The sequence below is a fragment of the Macrobrachium rosenbergii genome, chromosome 3 (assembly GCF_040412425.1).
Source record: "Macrobrachium rosenbergii isolate ZJJX-2024 chromosome 3, ASM4041242v1, whole genome shotgun sequence".
Lineage (NCBI taxonomy): Eukaryota > Metazoa > Arthropoda > Malacostraca > Decapoda > Palaemonidae > Macrobrachium > Macrobrachium rosenbergii.
The window spans coordinates 53,034,274-53,055,473 of NC_089743.1; the positions used below are offsets into that span (position 1 = coordinate 53,034,274).

At 36.2% G+C, this 21,200-nt stretch overlaps 1 long non-coding RNA gene across 2 annotated transcripts in view; it reads left to right on the forward strand.

Moving 5' to 3' along the window:
- LOC136855676 (uncharacterized) overlaps positions 1 to 18,195 on the forward strand; it is a 223,680-nt gene extending 205,485 nt beyond the window's left edge. Inside the window, exons 1-4 of one of the 2 annotated variants that reach the window (XR_010858098.1) lie at positions 4,640 to 4,853; positions 9,206 to 9,311; positions 11,080 to 11,187; positions 14,086 to 14,244. This is a non-coding gene — a long non-coding RNA (uncharacterized lncRNA). Of the gene's footprint in view, positions 1 to 4,639; positions 4,854 to 9,205; positions 9,312 to 11,079; positions 11,188 to 14,085 lie in introns of those variants that run through there. The other variant, XR_010858099.1, reaches the window with a different exon arrangement.
- Positions 18,196 to 21,200: the final 3,005 nt, after the last annotated feature.

Genomic DNA, 21,200 nt, shown 5'->3' on the forward strand with positions numbered 1-21,200 from the left:
TGTGGGTGGAGCCTCATGGCGTCATAGGTTAACGTTGATATTGTGTTCAAAACCCTCACCTGCAATTTTGATGGCTCTGGCACAGGAAAAGCACTTTTGCTCTGATAAATACCAGAACTACTGAACTTAGGTACTAAATAATACTTGCAAGAATTAGGTAGGGTTTTAAAATATACACTCGCCAACTTTCACCTTTATCCAGCGATTTGATAAAAAGGTGTTGCCGAAAAACCATGTTTCATTGGCTCTGAATCCCTTAGTAGATAAGATTATACAGTTCAAGGTAATACAGTTAAAGGTAACTCACTAATTTTAATCAGCAGACTAATAGGGAAAACCAGACGTAAGAAATAAGAAAGAGTAATTAATAATATAAAAAAATAAAAAATCTGAGTTTCATAGTTTACCTCATGCCAGTGGTACAGTGAGATGTTATTTCCATCTATTGTTCTTTAAACATATCTGATTCTTAGGGTCTGATCTTGTGCCGCTGTTAGCATTCCTTCTGTTTCCTTCTTGAGTTCTCCCCTCTGTAGCCATTGCCATGTTTCATTGCTGGCCAGTTCTTTAGTCTGTCTCATGTACTGTCCGTGCATTGGTTTGTTGTGCCATTCCTCTGTTCTGTTTTTCATTCTCCTGTCTCTGTATATTTCTAGGTCTTCGTCTACTTTTGTCAGTCCTTCTTCCCATGCACTCCTTAGCCACTCGTCTTCACTGGTTTTCAGATATTGCCCCAGTGCTCTGCTCTCGATGTTGACGCAGTTCTCTTGCTTAGCAGCCCTCTCCCCCTTTCCTTTCGTGTTATGTATAGTCTGTCTGTATTTGCTCTTGGGTGTAGTTCTCTGTGTATTGTCATATTTTTCCTAGTTTTCTGGTCCACTACTCCTGCGCTGTATCTGATTACTGGTACTGCCCATGTGTTTATGGCTTTTGTCATGTTTCCGGCGTTGAGTTTTGACCTGAGTAACGCCTAAGTCCCTGCATATATTCTTTCCTGATCGCGGCCTTCATCTCTTGGTGTTTTATATCCTCTCCTTCTATTATTCCCAGGTATTTGTATCCTGTCTCATCTATGTGTTTGATGCTATTCCCGTCTGGTAGCTTTATCCCTTCAGTCCTTGTCACTTTGCCTTTTTGTATTTTTACCAAGGCGCATTTTTCTATTTCAAACTCCATCCTGATGTCCCCAGATACAATCCTTACAGTCTGGTTTAGGGTATCTATTTCCTTGATGCTCTTGCCATACAGCTTGATGTCGTCCATGAATATCAAATGGTTAATTCTGTTGCCTCCTTTCTTGAGTTGGTACCCAGCATCCATCTTCTGCAGTACTTTTGTCATGGGAATCATGGTTGCTACGAAGAGTAGTGGGGACAGTGAGTCGCCTTGAAAGACCGCTCTCCTGGTGTTAACCTCCGCTATTCTTATCCCAGAACTTGTAAATACTGTATTCCAGTTGCGCACTGTATTTTTTAGGAAGCTGATGGTGTTTTCCTCTGCCCCATATATTTTCAGGCATTATATTAGCCACGTGTGGGGTATCATGTCGAATGCTTTCTTATAGTTAATCCATGCCATGCTTAGGTTGGTTCTCCTTCTCTTACTATTCTTCAGTAGCATTTTGTCTATCAGATTATTATTATTATTATTATTATTATTATTATTATTATTATTATTATTATTATTATTATTATTATTATTCAGAAGATGACCCTAGTCATATGGAAGAAGCCCACCATAAGGTAGTACATTAACTTGAAATTCAAGCTTCCAAAGAATATGGCACTCATTAGGAAGAAGTAAGAGGAGGTGAAGGGAAATACATAAAGAAGAGATCCCACTTATTAAAAAAAAAAAAAATAAATTAATGAGTTGATAAAATTGTATTAAAATGCAAGGAGAATAGTATTAGGTTTTTGTTTTCAGTTTATTTGGCATTCTTTTATCACACTAATTTTGCCATCTCTCTCAGTTTCCCCAAGCTGCTTTTATCCTACCTTCAGCCTCAGCTCCACACCCTCACTCCTGGCTTATTTGAAATTATCTTCCTGTTTTAATGAAGGCTTCTGTCTCGTGCAAAAAACCTAACCCCTCCCTGCTTGCTGGATACCATAACCTCAGTTTAACCGACATTTATCGTCATACCACCCCAGTTCAAGAGATTCCTGCCGCTCGTTTACCCTTCATTGTATTTCTTATCTAGTATCATGTTTTTCCCTATTTGAACCACTGAAGGGGAGTAGTGCCGTCCAGTGTACCTCACGCGGTTCTCTGCACCGTTCCTTCGGCCCCTAGCTGCAACCCCTTTCATTCATTTTACTGTTAATCCGTTCATATTCTCTTTTTTCCATCTTACTTTCCACCTTCTCTTAACAATTATTTCATAGCACAACTGCCAGGTTTTCCTCCTGCTACACCTTGAAAACCTTTTTACTCTCAATTTCCCTTTCATAGCTGAATAACCTCATAGGTTCCAGCGATTGGTCTTTGACCTAAATTTTATATTCCATTCCATTTGCTTCTTATCGTATATAAAAAAATTAAGGCCTCTTGAACCTGAGTTCCTCGACAAACAGACGCGGAAAACTTAAGGAGGTAATAGGACACTACAGTCTTTATAGGAAATCCTATAAAGACTTCAGGGGGATTGTCTGATAAATATCTGTAGGTGATAGGTACATGTAAGAAGTGCGTAACTACAAAATCCCCAAAAGGAAATAAAGGAAAGGACTGCCTAGGAAACGGAAAAGAACATAGAGGTTAAAAAGATGATTAAGATGAGGCTCTCTAATGAGAGGGGTAGAAAGAAATGTATAAATAAACTAGTTACAAGAAAAGAACTGATAATCATGAAGGGCTGACTAAATATGCTGGAACTAATTTTTATGTAGATTTGCAAAAAAAAAAAAGTTATTACTGATCATTTTAAAAAGGACTATGAAGCTACATCAGAATAGGTGATCAGTTACTCATATTCTTCAGATATTGATCCACTTTTATAGATGACTGAAGTCCACAGAGAACGATTTTGCAATAAAACTGTCGGGTTTGACAATATTATTATTATTAATACTATTATTCAGAAGATGAACCCTATTCATATGGAACAAGCCCACAGGGGCCTTTGACTTGAAATACAAACTTTCAAAGAATATGGAGTTCATTCGAAAGAAGTAACAGAATGTAAAGGGAAATACAGAAAGAGGAGATCAGTTATTAAAAAAAAAAAAGATATATAAGCAAATAGATAAACAAGTAAATGAAAATGTAATTAAAATGTAAGGCATTATAGATTTTATAGGAGCCGGGAAGGGCATTTAGCGTTTAGATATGATTAAGAGAAATTGTGCTGATTAGTCTGTTCATTCAAGGATAATTGACACGTCAGATGGTTGCCCATTTTCCTTTGCTATGTATGTTGCTAAATATTTATATACTGGAGTAATACACATTGAATAGTACTTAGTAACATTAGGTCGATGTGTTGCTTCCATTGGCTGCATGCCCTAGTCCACACCACAAGTATAATCATTATTGTTAGTGAAGTTATCACGTTTTCCTTTTTGCATCATGTCTTGATTATATATTTTATAAGGTCTTTCGCTGAAATGCTATTTAGTTTATTATGATTTTCTGTAAGATACATGCATCAGAATTTTTGCATTCAGAGTGAAACACTTAAAACCAGTGGTAAAATGTTTGGGTGTTATTAGATGCATGAATTCCAGCTTTACCATAATTAGTGTACTACTGCTTATAAGTTTCAAAGAGTGGCGGTTGCATGTCGTTGGTGTTGAGACATGGCTTAATTCCCTCTCTCTCTGAATAGATTTCATTTACGTTATCCAAATATCATTTACCCAGAAACTTTTGACGTTTATTGGAAACTGGTGGGTACAGGGAACTATTTATGCGTCACTCTTAATTAATGGCTTTGGCGCAAACCTACTTGAGACCTGGATCCCCAACTCTTACGGTTCTATTCTGTCCAGGTTTATTGATACAACTCTATCGTTGAAGGACATATCGAAGTGGTTTTGGGGTTTATATACATCTTATGGTGTTTTCCCATACTAAAAGAGGGTTTGAGTTCCTTAAAATGTGGTCTTTTTAATGAGAGCACGAATTTGATGGCGAATCTGTAGGAGGTCTTTTCAACAGAGTTAGTCATTAAATGGTCGTGCCTTAATTACTTATTTTTTAGGTTAGAGCAGGGTTCCTAGTGTCTGGAGTTTATCCATTAGTGATTTCGAGAAGAATTCTCTGGACATCAGATCAATTTAGTAGAAAATTGAATTTTTTTCCCATAATTTCCACTGTTAAATTGGGTCAGAAAATTATTCCTTCCGTCTGTAGGGAAGTAACAGAATGATGTACCGAGGGAGCATATCTCTCTCTCTCTCTTTCATTCTCTGTGAGTTGATTTGATTCTCCTTGCAGAGTCGTCTATTTATCTACCCTATGATAAAGACTGAATTAATTCAGGCGTAGTTCTAGAACGATCTAAATTGTTTCCACATACTTAATTGCCCGGACGTAATGGCTGCTGCCAGTGTAATTGTACTTGTCGAGAAACCCTTGTTTTCTGTCAACCAATCAGGAGTCGTCGTTCCAATCTTTTTCAAAACAGAATGACTCGGACGCTTGTCATTGGCTGAAAACGTGGAGAGACTAGCGAAAGGAGGAAAGAAAGGAAAACCTCAAAACTGACTTTGAAAATCAGTTCCGAGTTCCTCAGTTTGGTCTGCAGTGTCAGTGATAACTCGCTTTGCGGTTACTGCTTTTTTTTTTTTTTTTTGACAAAGGAAGGGTTTTAATTTTTCCGCCTTTTGAGGAGGACCTTGGTCTGCCAGGTAAGGGGAAAATGCATTTATTTATAGACTTGTAAATTTTTCAAAGAATCTCAAATGGAAATTGAGTGGGCTTCTGATACTGCTACAGAAGAAAGACCGGTGACACTGAGAATTTTATAGCAGATTAGAACGCCCAAATGCATTTGAACAGATTTTCACAGAGAACCCAAGATACACCATGCTCGTTGGTTAGGTTTCAGGGTTCAAACACGGCTTTTTGCTTTTGGATCTCGTGTAAATGTGCTTGGATTTTGACTGACGGAAATATGCCGAGCTGGATCTTGCCATTGGCGTGCCGAACTTCAAAAGCCTTGTAGTAGAATAACTTTTTACGACTCGTCAAATATTGTTGAACGGTTATATTCAGTTTTGTGCCTTGCATTGAACGTTTATGATATCGTACTTTCTAAAACATGGCTATATTTTTGCATTATGAAACAATCCTTATTTGACGAAGTTCATATATTCCTGTTTTATGGACTCCTTTGGTCGAGAGTCCATAGTTCCATAACTCCTTCAGTACTTGATCTCCTTAGAGCGAGGGCTCATTCTGCCACAAGACCAGCTTAACCTAAATCAACCACCGTCCCACTTGTGATGAGTTGTGCCCCATGTCTGAAGTTCGTTGACGTTGATCAGGATTCTCGCTGTTTTTACTTGCATACTAGGTTGTTATACTGTGATAACAAAAAATAAGCAAAACACTCGAAGTTACGTAATGAACACTGATTTTCTTGATTAGGGTGGAAAAAAACGAAGGAAGCATTTTGGGGTTTTTATTTGATGTGTTCCCGAAGCTTAGGGAGTACTCAATTGGTGTCCGATCATTTATTTCTGCGATTCATTCATATGAAGTGGTTCGAACACATTCTGGAGAAGTAGTTTCGATATATCCTGAAGTCGAGTATGAATGTGAAATATATTTGTTAGTTTTGGTGTGATTTTGACGAATTTCACTTAACTTATCTTAGAAGATTGTTGGTTAATCCATAATGCACTGCGTATTTTTTTGGAGGCCCCGCCTAAGCTGACCTAGGGCTCTTAGACAGTGACATATGGCTTTATAAATTAGATGTTTGCTTGCGGCCGCACTTTGGTTTCTTGTTGACCCTATAATGGTTTCCCACTATGATATCCAGTATTGATGTATTTTTTTTTTTTAGTAGCCACCCTTGTGCTGTCACGGGCTCCTGCTCGTAAAGGAGCCCCGTAACCTTTTGTGAAACAGTTTAGTGTAGAACTATATAGTAGCTCCGCGGCGGCGACTGCCTTCTAACTTAACTTTTTCTACAGTTTTTTGGTTGCTAATTATGAATTTACCTTTAATTTTTGGCGCTCGAGTGTAATTAACCTGTAATTAACCCCTGAATTCCATCCAATAAGGGGTTTCCGTACGCGATCTTCACAAGACAGATCACGGGTACGTCTGTTTCGAACGGTTCATATCCCGTCCGGCAAGTGCAATAACTTGTTAACGTATGGGTAACCCCCCCCCCCCCGGGCCAGTACTAAACACGGCGAAGGGACATTCCATTTGGCGGACAACACACAGATGCACCGCCAGTATCAGAACCCCCTAAAAGTGTAGAAAAAAAGTTGAAAAGGTAAAAACAAGCGTGGAGCTATATAGAATTACAATAAGAGTAATTAAAACCCAAGAATTTGCTGCAAAGTTCTCATATTGCTTTTGAAATTCTAAAAAAAAAAGAACTTTGCATAGTTGTTGGCAAATTCCAATCAACTTATGACTGGGCCATTGGGTAATAACAAAAAGCCTGTTTTCTAAATGTATTACGTCCGTTGTGGTTGACCGTAAAATCTTAAAATCATTTTGATGTGAGGGGACCTATTTGAATTTCGTGTAAAATACGTAATAGTGGTTTACAGAAACCTTGACTTTTTCCCTTTAGGAATTTTGTGATGGGATTAGAAACATATCTTAATCAGACCTGTCACTTTGCCATTGATTATTCGGAAAAAGTTAGTCCCCATAATAATTATCCTTTATGTGGAACATTTCTTGGTGCTTTATTGTGACCTTGGCTTACACTTTTAAGTATATATCTAAATTTTGCAATGTGAATGGGTAAGGGTAAGTCAAAATGTAACGTTACGTGTTCGTTGTTAACGTCGATGTTAACCTGGTGCCAATGGAGGGGGAACTTAAACAGAACAAGCGCCAAGGCTTGAGACATAATTGTCACATCGTCAGAACTGGTGTTGCATCAAGTGGCTTGTGGATATATCGGGACAGCTGAAAACTGTATCAAAACGACCGTAGTCCATACATTCCACATTTGCAAGCACCACTGCATTACCACCCTCATGCTATTCTCTTTGCATTTTAATACATTATCTGTTATCAAATTATTTTTTATCTTTTTATAAGTGGTCTTTCTGATTTTCCTTTTACATCCTAATTAGCACCATATTCTTTGGAAGTTAGAATTTCAAGCTAGTGGCCCCTGTGGGCGTGTTCCATATGAATAGGGTTCATTGAATAATGATAATAATGATATAAATTCTGATACTTTAATTCCTAGCTGATTCCGTATTAGATAGTTATAGTCGAATGATGGTAGCTGTTGTTTTTATTGGAATATAGGAGTCAAGTGAACTATGGGCGTGTATTTGCCAATAAAAAAGGCTTGTTTTGAATGTTCCACAAGCTCGTGAGCATCTTTGTGTGGGAAAGAGGGTGAGGGGTGGGCGGGAGGTTAGGAGCTTGTAGCTCATGTGTTATTCATGAGCGTTTATAAAAATTTGTGACGTGATTACCCATCGTTTTCAATTAAAAATAATTAGCAAAATTCCAAGAATTTTGTTCGTGTCCCGTCGACCAAAATTTAAGAGAATTCAAAGCATCTTTTATTCTGGAAATGCTTTTAAGGTATTCTTTCTTTAATTACAGTCATTATTAACAAAATGTTTATTTTTACATACTGTCTTAACTATAGTCGATTTGAGGGTAAATGTAAGAGTGGGCCGCACGAACATATCGATTATTAATGTAATTTCGTGACTAAAGGTAGAAAAGGGTATATATAATGCAGTACAGGTGAGATAATGAGAATTTTACCAAGACAATAAGAAATTTGATGTTACTCGTTTGTGTTTTTACGTAAATCCCCGAGGGGCTTTTCGCCGTGTTTAGTACCAGCCCCTCGGAGATGAAAACAAAAATATAAACAATAGACTGTGTATTTCCCATTATCTCAGTAAATTTCTCGAATTATCTCACCTGCACTGCATTGTATACCCATTTTCTAAATTATATTGTTAGTCACAAAATTACATAAATAAACGATATCTTCTTGCGGCCGTCTCCTTTACATTTACCCTCGAATGACTATAGTTAAGATATGTAAAAATAAATACCAATTTGTTGATAATGACTGTAAAGAACATCCTAAAAGCATTTAAAGGATAAGATATTTGAATACCCTTAAATTTTGATTTACGGGACATTGGAACGAAATAATTGGAATTTTCCTAAGTTAAAGGGAAATGACAAACTAGTGAGGTACAGTGTTTAGAATCTCTTAAGCGCAAGTAGGTAAATGTTATTTTCAAAGTTAGCTCGGTTTCCAAAAGTTGAATGAATCACCCATATAATTTTGCTTGAGGACCAAAACGAGGAGAGCAGACAAAATTCAGAAATTCGTTGACGTTGTCAGCACGAAAATAACTTGCCAATCAGATTTCACCTTGGAAAGATGGTGGCTTCAGCTCAGAAAAATATCCTTTGGGATCGTGCCTCGTTCCAGTTGTGAATGACGTTTAGGTGATTTAAGAATTTCAACCGACTTAACATTTCTATTCTTGTTTACCTGGTCAATTGAATGACTCAGTTTATGCGCAGATGGCTTTTAAGCTGACAACTTAGAAACCATTGAGGTAAATATCAAAGAGGATGTTATATTATTTGACCCGTAGGAATACAAGGCCAGAATTTCCCTTTTGTGGTTTAACTTGTCTAATCGTAACGCTAATCAATGAATACAGTTATAGTAATTAAATGATACAGAGAAGGGCCTTAAATTATGGGAGTTAGCAAAATGTGTAAAAGTTTTCTAGAATCTTGCTGAAACTCAACGTATGGAAAACAAAAAATCAGACATTTCTTTTTTTTTTTACTTGAAAGAGAGAGAGAGTATTTTAGAGTCAGAGAATAATGCAAGATAAGTTTCCCAATGAAGTGTTTGTTGTTTGGTAGGTCAAATGCACTGACAGGACACAATTTTTAAAACGATAAATACTAAATCGGGCTCTTAATGTATTGTAAACTGTTTCAAGTATCCTACCAACCAACATTTTAGGTAAAACTAAAAATTTTTTTATACCTTTTGCAGGTGTAGCTTGAAACTGCTGCTCAGACATGAAAACTAAGAACAAATGTCTGAGGAAAACCTGTCCCTAGATACTTTTCTGGAGACAAACTTCTTGGAATCTCATAAGGTAAGAGCAATAAGAAAAACAATCGAGATTTCAACGACTTTCGAACCAGTCTTGATTTAAGAAAAATAAAGCCTTGAATTTGTTTTTAGGGTTTTTGTAATTTAGATGGATATTCTTGATTAATGTAATTAAAAATTATAGTGAAGAATGGGAAAGGTTTGATTTTAAACTAAACTGAACTACTGTTGTCTGTCAAAGCATTTAGAACTACCCCCACCAGGTCTGCAATTAAAGTAGTAGGCCCATATGTCAAAAGAAAATGAGCCCAAACAGGACTTTTAAGTGTTGAAGTTATTTGAAAGGATTTAAGTGTAAGGGCTTAGTTTAGTGAACGCAGTTCCCAAAACGATATGGGCCACTACGATACCAGACGTTTTCAAATTTAAAGAATTTTACTGAATAAACCTTCAATTTGCAAGGGTGGACTTGATGTTATCACTAGTCATACTCCTTAACTGATTTGCTTACATGCCAGTGATATTAACTTAATGATGAAGAGCTTGTCATGCCATTGCTGAGCTCACAGTAATACAGAACCATATAGTAACTTGACTGGCGACACAAGGGATTAGGCAACTGTTATCATTGGTATTTGTATACTTGTAACGTAAACCTCAGTTTTGAAAATTGAATTGAGGTTTCTAAACAGCTAACATTAATTTTATAGAAGGCACTTACAAAACCGGTATTTCGCTGTGTGTGAACAAAGAAAAAACCATAGCAGATGAATAAGGTTGTGTAGGTTACGCGAACAATTAAATAGGATTGGTAGCTTTTGGTTTTTACGACGATTACTCACTCAGCGAATTAAGCTGGGATGGTCGTTGTTGGTGAATTGATATAAAATGAAATTGATCAATGTAGGTTTTGTTTGGCGGACTGAAATATCTGGTCAGTCGAAGATTAAGGTAGACTGCATAAGCCAGTTGAGTATGAGGGCATTGATTAGTCAGTATATTGAAGGAGGATTGAAAAGTCAGCTGTTGATTTACAGTAATTTAGATTTTACAAGTTCTAAGTTAACATCAACTTGTCTTGATTTGTAAGACTTGTAATCTCAGCCATTTTAATCTATATTTTAAGAGTCCTTATTTTGTACTGCATGGAAGTCTTGTACCTTATATATTAGTCTTCACTTCTCACCTAATACTTGGGAATTGGATATCCGTCCAGGAATGCTATACTTACTCAAAAGACTAGACATCAAAAGATAGAGGTAGTTTGGAGACAGGAGAGGAAATAGGGAATAGTTGATAAGAAATCACTAGTAAAGGAAAGAGAAGGGCAAAGACCTGTAGGGATTCCTAGGAAATCACAGGAAAAGGATTTAGATAATACTGTATAGGCCTTAAGCAGAAAGTATGCAGGACAAAAGAACATAGAGATGATAGCCAACTAATTTAATAGATTATGGCACCCCGTAAGGGCTAGTGCCAACAGTGCACCTCATGCATTACACTATAGGCATTACATAAGGTTCATTGCAGTGTCCCCTCGAACCTTAGCTTCAACTCCTTTCCTTTTATTATACCTCTGTTCATATTCTCTTCCATCTACTTTCCACTTTTTCCTAACTATTGATTCATAGTGCAACAACCAGGTTTTCCTCCTGTTTCACCTTTCAAACCTTTGTACTGCCAATTTCTGTTTCAGCGCTGAATGACCTAATAGGTCCCAGTGCTTGTCCTTTGGCTTAAATTTTACATTGTTATATTCTGCAATCAATATTTTAAATAAAATTTTTAATTTTTTTTAATACCTTTTGCAGACGTGGCTTGAACCAGCTGCTCAGATATGAAAACTTATGAACAATGTCGTCTAAGGAAAACCTATCCCAAGACACCTTCTGGAGACAAGCTTCCTGGAACCTCATAAGGTGAGAGCAGTAAGAGAACTGGAACTGAAAAGTCAATCGAGCCAGTTTTGTTTTAAGAACCATAAAGCCTTGAATTTGTTTTTAGGGTTACAATAGTTTAGATGGATATTCTTGATTAATGTGTTTAAACTTTGATGAAAAATGGGAAAGGTTTGATTTTAAACTAAACTGAACTGATGATTTATGCAAAAGCATTTGGAAGAACTACCCCCAACAGGTCTGTCATTGAAGTTGTAGTAATTTGTCAAAAAAAAGTGAACCCAAACAGGACTTTTAAGTGTTGAAGTTCTTTTGAAAGGACTTGTGTAACTGCTTAGTTTAATGAACGCAGTTCCCAAAAAGAGAAGAGCCACTACAGTACCAGACGTTTCTAAGCTTAGTTAAAGAATTTTACTGAATTCAATTTGCAAGGGTGGACTTGCTGTTATCACTAGTCATACACCTTAACTGATCTGCTTAAATGCCAGTGATATTAAGCTGATAATTTAACTATGAAGAGCTTGTCATGCCATTGCTGAGCTCTCAGTAGTACAGGACCACATAGTAATTTATTTGACTGACGAAACACAACGGATTAGGTGACACTTGCAGGAAGTAAAAATTTTTTGTTTATACTTGTAACGTAAACCTCAGTTTTGAAAACTGAATTGGGGGTTCATAAACAGCTAACATTAATTTTATAGAATGCACCTGAGAAAAGTTTCTAACGTTCTTTCTCTTATTGGCCTGTTAAATTTTTTTTTTTTTTTTATAGGTGAGATCTCCTCTTCTGTATTTTCCTTTACCACGTCTTACTCTTTCCTAATACCATATTCTTTGCAAGTTTGAATTTCAAATCAATAGTCCCTGTGGGCTTGTTCCATATGAATAGGCTTCATCTTTTGAAGAAGAATAATATAAACAATGAATTAGGTAGCGTAGACTACTTGAGCAATTAAGTAGGATTGGTAGCTTTTGGTTTTTACCGCGATTGCTCTCTCAGCGAATTAATCTGGTATGGTCTTTGTTGGTGAATTGATGTAAAATGAAATTGATCATTGTAGGTTTTGTTTGGTGGATTGAGATATTTGTTTAAGTCAAAGATTATAACTATGAACAAATGTCTAAGGGAAACCTGTCCCAAGATGCCTTCTGGAGACAAACTTCCTGGAATCTCATAAGAGCAATAAGTCATTCGAGCCAGTTTTGTTTTAAGAATTTGTTTTTAGGGTTACAGTAATTTAGATGGGTATTCTTGATTAATGTGCTTAAAATTTGATGAAAATGGGAAAGGTTTGATTTTAAACTAAACTGAATTGATGATTTATGCCAAAGCATCTAGAACTACTACCCCAACAGGTCCGTCATTGAAGTTGTAGTAATTTGTCAAAAGAAAATGAACCCAAATAGGACTTAAGTGTTGAAGTTCTTTGCAAGGACTTGATTAACTGCTTAGTTTAGTGAACGCAGTTACCAAAGAGAGAAGAGCCACTACAGTACCAGACGTTTTCAAGCTTAGTGAAAGAATTTTACTGCATAAACCTTCAATTTGCAAGGGTGGACTTGCCGTTTTCACTAGTCATACTCCTTAACTGATCTGCTTAAATGCAAGTGATATTAAGCTGATAACCTAACTATGAAGAGCTTGTCATGCCATTGCTGAGCTCTCAGTAGTACAGGACCACATAGTAATTTGACTGACGAAAAACAACGGATTAGATGACACTTGCAGGAAGTAGATTTTTTTTTTTTTTTTTGTATGCTTGTAAACCTAAGTTTTGAAAACTGAACTGCGGGTTCCTCAAAAGCTAACATTAATTTAATAGAAGGCACATTTCGAAAAAAGTTTTTTTTTGGCTAACACTATTATTTTCCTTATTGACCTTTCCTGGTTTTGGTGGATTATGATCCCTTGGTTTGTCCAAGATTATCTTTTGGTATATAATCAATGAATTAGCCAGTGAGCAATTAAATGATGGCATTGGGCATTCCACGATTGCTCCCAGCGATTAAAGTATGGTTGAAAAGATCAACTGTTGATTTACAGTAATTTATTTTTGGATTATGAGGTTTTAAAGTTATCAACTTGTCTTGATCTGGCATTGATTCTTTAAATCTTGAAAAGCCAACTTTGATTTTTATCTTGTTTGCATGGAAATCTTGTGCTTGATCTGTATTATTCTTTTTACTCTACCTAATTTGGGAATTGGATATTTGTCCAGAATTGTAAGCTGTCAACCAGGAATGCTATACTTATTCTCAAGACATCAAAAGATAGAGAGGAAATAGGGAACAGCTGGTGAGAAACCACTTAAGGAAGAAGAGCAAAGACCTGTAAGGAGTCCTAGGAAATCATAGGAAAAGGATTTAGGCGACCATATAGGTCTTAAAAGGAGCTTAAGCAGAAAGTATGTAGGACAAAAGGAGATAGATGATGGCCTAGCCAGGTAACAGATCATGGTAGTGAACTGGATTAATGCTGGAACAAGGTTTGGCATATAGTCTATGGAACAAGATAACAAGATGAGATAGATTAATAAATGGCTGTGTAGGATAAGTTAATATGTTAATTCTAAAAGTGTTAACTGAGGTATTTATAAGCGTCGGAAAGTTATGGTATCAATCTTCATTTAAGAGATGTTAATCAAATCACGTAGGTTACATACTGACCTTGATTTGTTTTAGATTTAAACGGTATGAGAGTCCAGTTTAAGTGCACAAGGTGAACTAATAATGGCAATCTAACATGTCTGTCAAATTCAAAGTCTAGCCCTTGGTCAGATTAAACAGGTCACGTATTTTTACCCAGTTTTGTCGTGTAAAGGTTTTTAAGTGTAGTCTGTTAAGGACATGTAAAGTAGTATGTGATAATGATAATATAACTATGTAAAATTAATAGGTTACTCATTTCTTTTCCAGGATTCAAGCAGGGAATAAAATCTGAAGACTTATGGTATGAGAATCTGCCGTAGACACTCACAAGAACCGCATTTCATGAAGTAACATGAGTTCCGAATGGAGAAAAAATGAAAATGTTGCTGATATCTAAACTACTAAAAAATCGCAAGAAGAGTTCCTAAGAAGAGTTCCTAAAAAACTATCTGTTTGTGCTTTGGAAAAGCAAATCATCCCCCTAGCATTGGTAGCCTGTTACCAGACTAAAGAAATTTTACAGTAAGACCAAAGTGACTACGAACATGGCTGTTATTAGCTACGTTGCCAAACTTCTTCCTGACTTATAATCCGACTACAGTCAATCTGCATCCCTTCATTCGCTGTTCTTTAATCCGGTCATAAAATCCCACTATCCCTCCCATGGGCTTTCCAGAAAAAAGAGACCGTTCCGGGACAAGGCCGACTTAATTTACAATCTTTGAGGAGCCAAAATCATGTTTCTTTTATCGTATTGTATCATTTATTTTCATCAAGTCGAGGCTAAATACTGGGCATTTGTATAATTCATTTTGATGTTTGAAAACTAAATCATCCTTAACCTACCCTGTTATCAAAACGGTTTAATGTATAAAATCAAATTTCAGTTACTGCAACCTCCTTTTTTTTCTATAAATCATCCTTTACTCGTCATCAAATCTCAGTTCTTTCGCTCCTTTTACGTCTTCAGTCTTATAAACGTAGAACAATATTGTTAGGGTGTTTACCCTTTTTGACCTGGGATAAGGAAGATATTACTGAGTTTTTGCTACGTCTACATTACATACCAACTTTGGTCAAGGGTTTATGAATCAAATCTTGGAAAAGCGGCAACGTCCAAAACGTAGTTCATGTTCATAGTCACTTTGGTTTTGCTTTTTTTTTATTTTTTATTTTTTTGCAGTAAAGCTATTTCAGTTCATGTCTAGAAAGTGACAGTTCACAATAAATGTTTTATTTTTCCGCTATGGAAGTAACCAGAATACCTGAAGTCTACAGTCTCTGTTGTCTCTTAAACTGTTTTAAAAGCTTTAATGTTTACGCATTTAAGGTGCAAACATTTTGATGGTAAAATGATTCATTCCACAAAGCATATGAATGGAAAGCTGCTTTATGTGTAGTTACAAACACTTTAGAATATATCTATGTTGTGAATAACCAGTGACAAGGACGTCCATTTTTGTCAACTGCCAAAACATAAAACCAGATTAGAATGTATTAGTTTGCATTCACTGAGGAGTCATAGATTGTATGGTATTAAATTTTTATTCAAAGTTTGTAATTTTTAGGGGCGAAACAAATTTGTGAACAAAGGGAATTAAGTCATCATTTGGAAAATTTATGCGGGAATAGGACAAACAAGGCTGAGCATGATTTCAGGTATTCTTGTACTTCTGTTTTAGGAGGAAACTAATGCCTAAGAAAATCTTAAGGATACATTGCTTACTGTAAAGTTAATATATTGATTTTCAGGACCCCTCACCTTAAGACTTCATAGAATTATACCCAAAAGCATTTTCTTTTTAAATCGTATGTACTTCTTTAAACTACGTGTGACTGTCATGTTAACACTTTTCGTTTAATTTGCATTCACTTCAGTACACAAGTTTCTGGTCATGTATTTAGTATGTAACTTATTGTTTACAATTTCTTGTTATAAAATTTCCTTTTAATCTTTATCGTCTATTTCTTAACACAGCGAAACTTGCACTGTTTTCAAAATATTCGTTAAGTAATCGCAGACTTTCATAGCATTTCTTCACGCTCAAATAAAAATTATTCACAGTTAAGTCCTTTCAGCACCTCATGTCTTTTTTTTTTTCTTTCTTTTTGTTAAATCGTCATATGTTTATAAAAGGCACAGGGACTGTTAACATAATAATCGTAAAAACTTTTAATAAAGATAATTTTGAAGTTTGCCCAAACCAATTGAGTACTGTAGCAATCCATTCTTAAGACTTGACGATACGACATCATAATGTTGTAAACAGGAGGTAAAGATTTAAGCACGCTCTTGTTTTGTTCTGGTCTTGACAATCATTATCGTCATGAACTCAGATTTGATCCATTTTTGTTTTTCACGATTCAAAGTCCACACTTATTTGTTTATTCCTTTCCCCGGTAATTTAAATAATGAAATTTTCACCTGGTGTGGTATGGGGATTCATTGTTAATTTTGCCATTTAATTTTAAGAAAATCTTGAAAGGGGTTTAATAATGCAGTCACACGTAGAATATACCATGAATTTGTTTAAAATTTTAAAAACTATCCAGGCCTTAAGGTACTGTCTATATTAATGATTGTTCATAGCTTTTAGAATGACAAAACTGCAATGGAGATGGTTTAGCCTTATCGATATTTTGTCCTCTTATTCGTAAGTTTATTAATCATTTTAATGGGGCATTTAACTGGCATAGGTGTGTTGTGCTTCATATCCAATGTTAATTGTGTTTTTTGTAAGGTGGTAGGTAGAAAACCACTTCAGTTTAATCCAGCTGGTAATTGGAAGACTGCAGATACAAAAAAATTCATCAGGGAAAAAAACTTAAAAGGGAGAAGTGGGTTTTAAAGGTTTGAGTAATTTTTGAATGAAAAGCTTAAGGAATTTGTAACTTCAATTTTTAAAGTAATATTTCTTAAGTGAAAAACTTGAGAGTTTGTAAAGGGGATGTTTAAATGTAGCCCTTGAAAGAAAAAGGCTAATGAAGGGTTTGTTTGTGAGAGGACTTAAAAGCAAGCATTTTGTTCTGAAATTTCTTAAAGGGAATTCCTTCGGAGGGGTTGACTTACTTTTACGAGTAAAGGCAGCAAGCACTATTTGAAAGATTGTACCGGTTACACGAAAAAATGTGAATTACCGATGCTTTAAGAAGGAATTTTAAGTCAAGATTAATAGCAACTTTTAGATATCGAACTACTAAAAAGTTTTGTAAAATTTCGTCTTGATATAAAATAACCCACAAGAGTGAGAAACTCAACCCATTATTATAGTAAGGACAGCTTCAGGTTAGTGCCTGTTTTAAATAATGTTAGGAAAATAGGTAACACCAACCACCAAGCTACAGGAAAGGTTTGAAGTACTTGAAACAGCAGGAGCAGTAGTATCATTTGTGTTCAGTTTTGTCATTCTAAGGCTATATTGCTGTGTTTAGAAATGTAATGTGAAGACCTAGGCATCGCGCAATAGTTATGGGGCTGCTGGTACCTATGGATGCAAAGATTTATGAAAGATGATTTGTCAGGATGGAAATCTGTGATGTCAAAGGGATGTAATGTAAAACTGTTCAGCTGCTCATCATATGTTGAACAAGGTTATTGACGATAACGTCCAGAGTAAACAAACATTTGACAGGTAAACTGATAACTGTCAATTTTACAAGAGTTTAGTCTCATGGTCTAAGGTATTTTTGTTGTGATGTCACATTTCCATCCAGGTCTTGAACAGTTTGTTTCAAATATATACAAGTCTGTAGCCTTGTCCATTCAGCACCAAAGCTTTATAATGGTAAAAGTGCGTTTAGGTCTTCACAGCTGATTTTTACCGTTTTTTCATAACTTTGTCAAATAGTTTTAATCGTTGCAAATGATACCAATGACATATACGTCATTCAAACTTTGGAAATGAATAATGTAATTTGCGAGTATAATTGCCATTCTGTGAACGCTTGCCTTCTCGACCTCCTAATATTTTTAGCCACGTTCTTACCCGAAATCTCTTGAAAGTCTGTGCAATGAAATGAATGATTTACGAGTTGGGCACAGAACCGAGGCAGGAGTCCACTGGAGAAAGGTCAAATGGTTCATTTCTTCCACGGAGTTTCAAAGGAGGTCGGTGGAAATCGTAGCATAACATATTAGGAGTTCAAAAAGTTAGTGTTCAGTTTGGCTTTTGTACTCCCAAAATTGCCTTATACTTTTCCAAAGTTTGAATTATGGTACAAAAACGTGTGTTTTACATTGCTACTTCTGTTGCTACTATCTGACCATTTTTATATATCAGGCGAATGTAACGCGTAGGTTTGAAATGTAACTTTGCGAAGAAAGGCATTGTCAACTTTGTACTAAGTTATTGGAAATAAAATAAAATACAATAAGAATTATGATTTTTTTTGTCATGACTTGTTGTACAGGGAAATAAAATACTTCACAATAAAAAACAAAGCACGATACGAGAGTATTCTCCTCACGCAACGTTCATATGCCCGAGTGTTCTCCCCAGACGGCCCCCTCTCTCCTCTAGCACCAGTAAAATGCCGTTGTCCCCGCCAAATAGGGCCTTTTTAAAAAAAAAAAGCCCATGAAATAAACCTTCCTTTCAACTGTGAAACCATGCGTTCATTTAGGTCGCAGTAGCTTCCCGTACACAGAAAACGCTCATTCCCCCACTGATGGAATGAGAACGGCAGTAACTTGTTTTCCTAACAGTAAACATATGCAGTCAAAATGCTCGCTCTGTGTTCCGGTAATTCATTTTGGGCCACTCTGTCCATTTCTCAGATCCAGCTGTCTTGTAAGCTTTATTTTCAAAGTCATAGAAGTAATTGTACAGCAATTTCTTTAAACTCAAACTGAAAGACGCTCTTTAAAGCCTCTACCTCAAAATGAAAGACGCAAGTTACTTTGGTTTTGAATGAATTCGTATGAAAACTTTGTCGTCGCCCTTACAACTTGAGAATTACAAAATCTGGTTAAGTACAACAGAAAATATGTTCAAAAATATTTTATTGCAGAAGATTGAATGTCATACATGAGACAGGTTTCAGTACACATTTTTTATACAGTTGAATATGCTTACACAACAAAGCCAATGACAGAAAATGGTTATCAAATTTTTAAACCTCATTTTCCGGAAACTCAAAAGCACCCAGCGCCAGAAAGTCATAGAAAACGTGGCATTTCATCCACCAGCAGGCACACGATTCGAGTCAGGAAAGTCACTGAAAAGGACTGGCTTGCCTCAAATATGACTTACTGAATGATGAAACGTCTCGTTTTCTGTGTTTTGCTGCATATCTGAAATGCATCTGAGGTCCAGCATTTTAGGTCACAATGGTCATGACTGTGTAAATAAGTAATGCTTCCTAAAGAAAAAATAAAGAAGGGGAAAAGGAAAGCCCGCCAAGGCCCACCCCTGACCCACCTGGTAACGGAAGCCTTAACTAAATGTCGTTTTCCTGAATAAGCAAAGTTACCAGGCCCTTGAATGCTTTCCTTGTCCTCCTCTTTTGAAATATTTTATTATAAATTTTACAAACAGTAAAACAACGATTGTGAGATAAACACACTTAGGACTGTCTGAAGATCTTTTGAAGGCTAATACCGCAGCACTTAAATTGTGTTTACATTATAACAGTTCAACGAGATCACAGATCTTCACTCATAAATAAAACATGAAAATTAAGCTACATAAATTCTAAGGAACGTTATAGCTAGATGGGAAGAAATTACTGCTTTTTAACGTAGGCCTAATCACAAAACTAAAACTTAAGGGAAAGGAGTCACCATCAGTCCCATATGCAACTCCAGCACGATCTGTTACTCCAGACCCCTGACGCTCACGGAAAAGCAACTACGATCCCACAAGTGGTCAAGATGTCTCTCGGTTTCGTCCCATTTCGTGTACATGATTGAGTCGGGTAAAAGAGAAGAGACGGGCAAGATTACTGCCCTGGCTACCCTGTGCTTCTTCCCCCAGCAAGATAGCCAGATCGGACCGAAGTACACATTCACCTTACACGTGGACCACCAAATCACTTTAGCTTCATCTGTGTAATAAGTTCTCAAATACGAACCCTTTGGAAAGCAACGTGGAAAAATTCCCTGAACATGTACTAATTCAGAAAGTAAGACAACATACTTTTTCAACCGATTTTCTTCGAAACAGCAACGACTGAAATACTCAAAGCTCCTGTGAACAGTCCATTTCAGTAGTTCATTTGGCTTTCTAACAAGCGTAAATTAACAGCACCTACTAAACTCATGCCTCTAGCAACCAAACAACATGAACTACAACCTGAGAAAATTTTCCTGGAATATCTCATATTTCTTCTTAACAACACGAAGGGACCAACAAAATGAATAGCATTCGACGATACAGAATTATTGCCTCATTTATGAAATAGGGAATTTCTAGCATCCTAATCCTCTACAATTTACATTGATGATCCATAGTAACAATGTACAACAATCCACCGTTAACTTTTATATACCTAATAAAAGTCATTTGACATTCACCATGAGAAAACTATTAAGCACCTGCCGAAAATTGTATTCCCTTTCATTCTCCACGATCAGTCCACCCTGAAGATGTCTGCACACAGACACACACACACACACACACAGAGGGGGAGAGAGAGAGAGAGAGAGAGAGACTTGAAAATCGTCACCGATTAACTTATTCCCTCCCAAGGAATCTACAGAAGCGAGAGCAATGCAAACTCGTGATGCGGTCATTTAAATGGGCATTCTGCCAAGAATTATGGGTAACTTGGAAATTTTTTTTAACTTTGTCTCTGCATTCACTATGAGTCTAGGTAACAACGAAATCGAATATCTGGTTCCAGATAACTGAGAGTACAGTTTCGATCTTATGACTACTCACTTTTATTTTATTCTTAGTGGATCGCCATGATGAATTTGTACTTTATAATGTACTGAGACGTCAAACGTAGTTTTTAATTAATGCAAACATTTGAAAAATCTTGACATGCTACAAATAAATATGACCAGCAGATCTTACATTAGGGACGGTTTCGGTCATCATCATCATAGCATTTAAAACTTGAAAGTGAGAGAATAATAAATATTAGAAAAAGAGAGAGTGGGTGGAGTCTCAGAAAGGCATTTTCCATTGTTAATTTTTTCATGATATTAAGGCTGGGGGATGATTCTTAAAAGATTGACCAAAGACTTTGTACTAAGCGCTCATAAGAATGGACCAAAAGATCTGCTCTTTAATAAGAAAAAAAAAAAAGGACTTGATTGCAGCTTAAGGATTAACTCCTGAATCGTTTAAAAGAAATTAACTTTAAGGAAGTTCTATATTCAAGGTTGAACCTCTGAACGACGTTGCAAATGTCAATGCTTATTGAAAATTTATTTA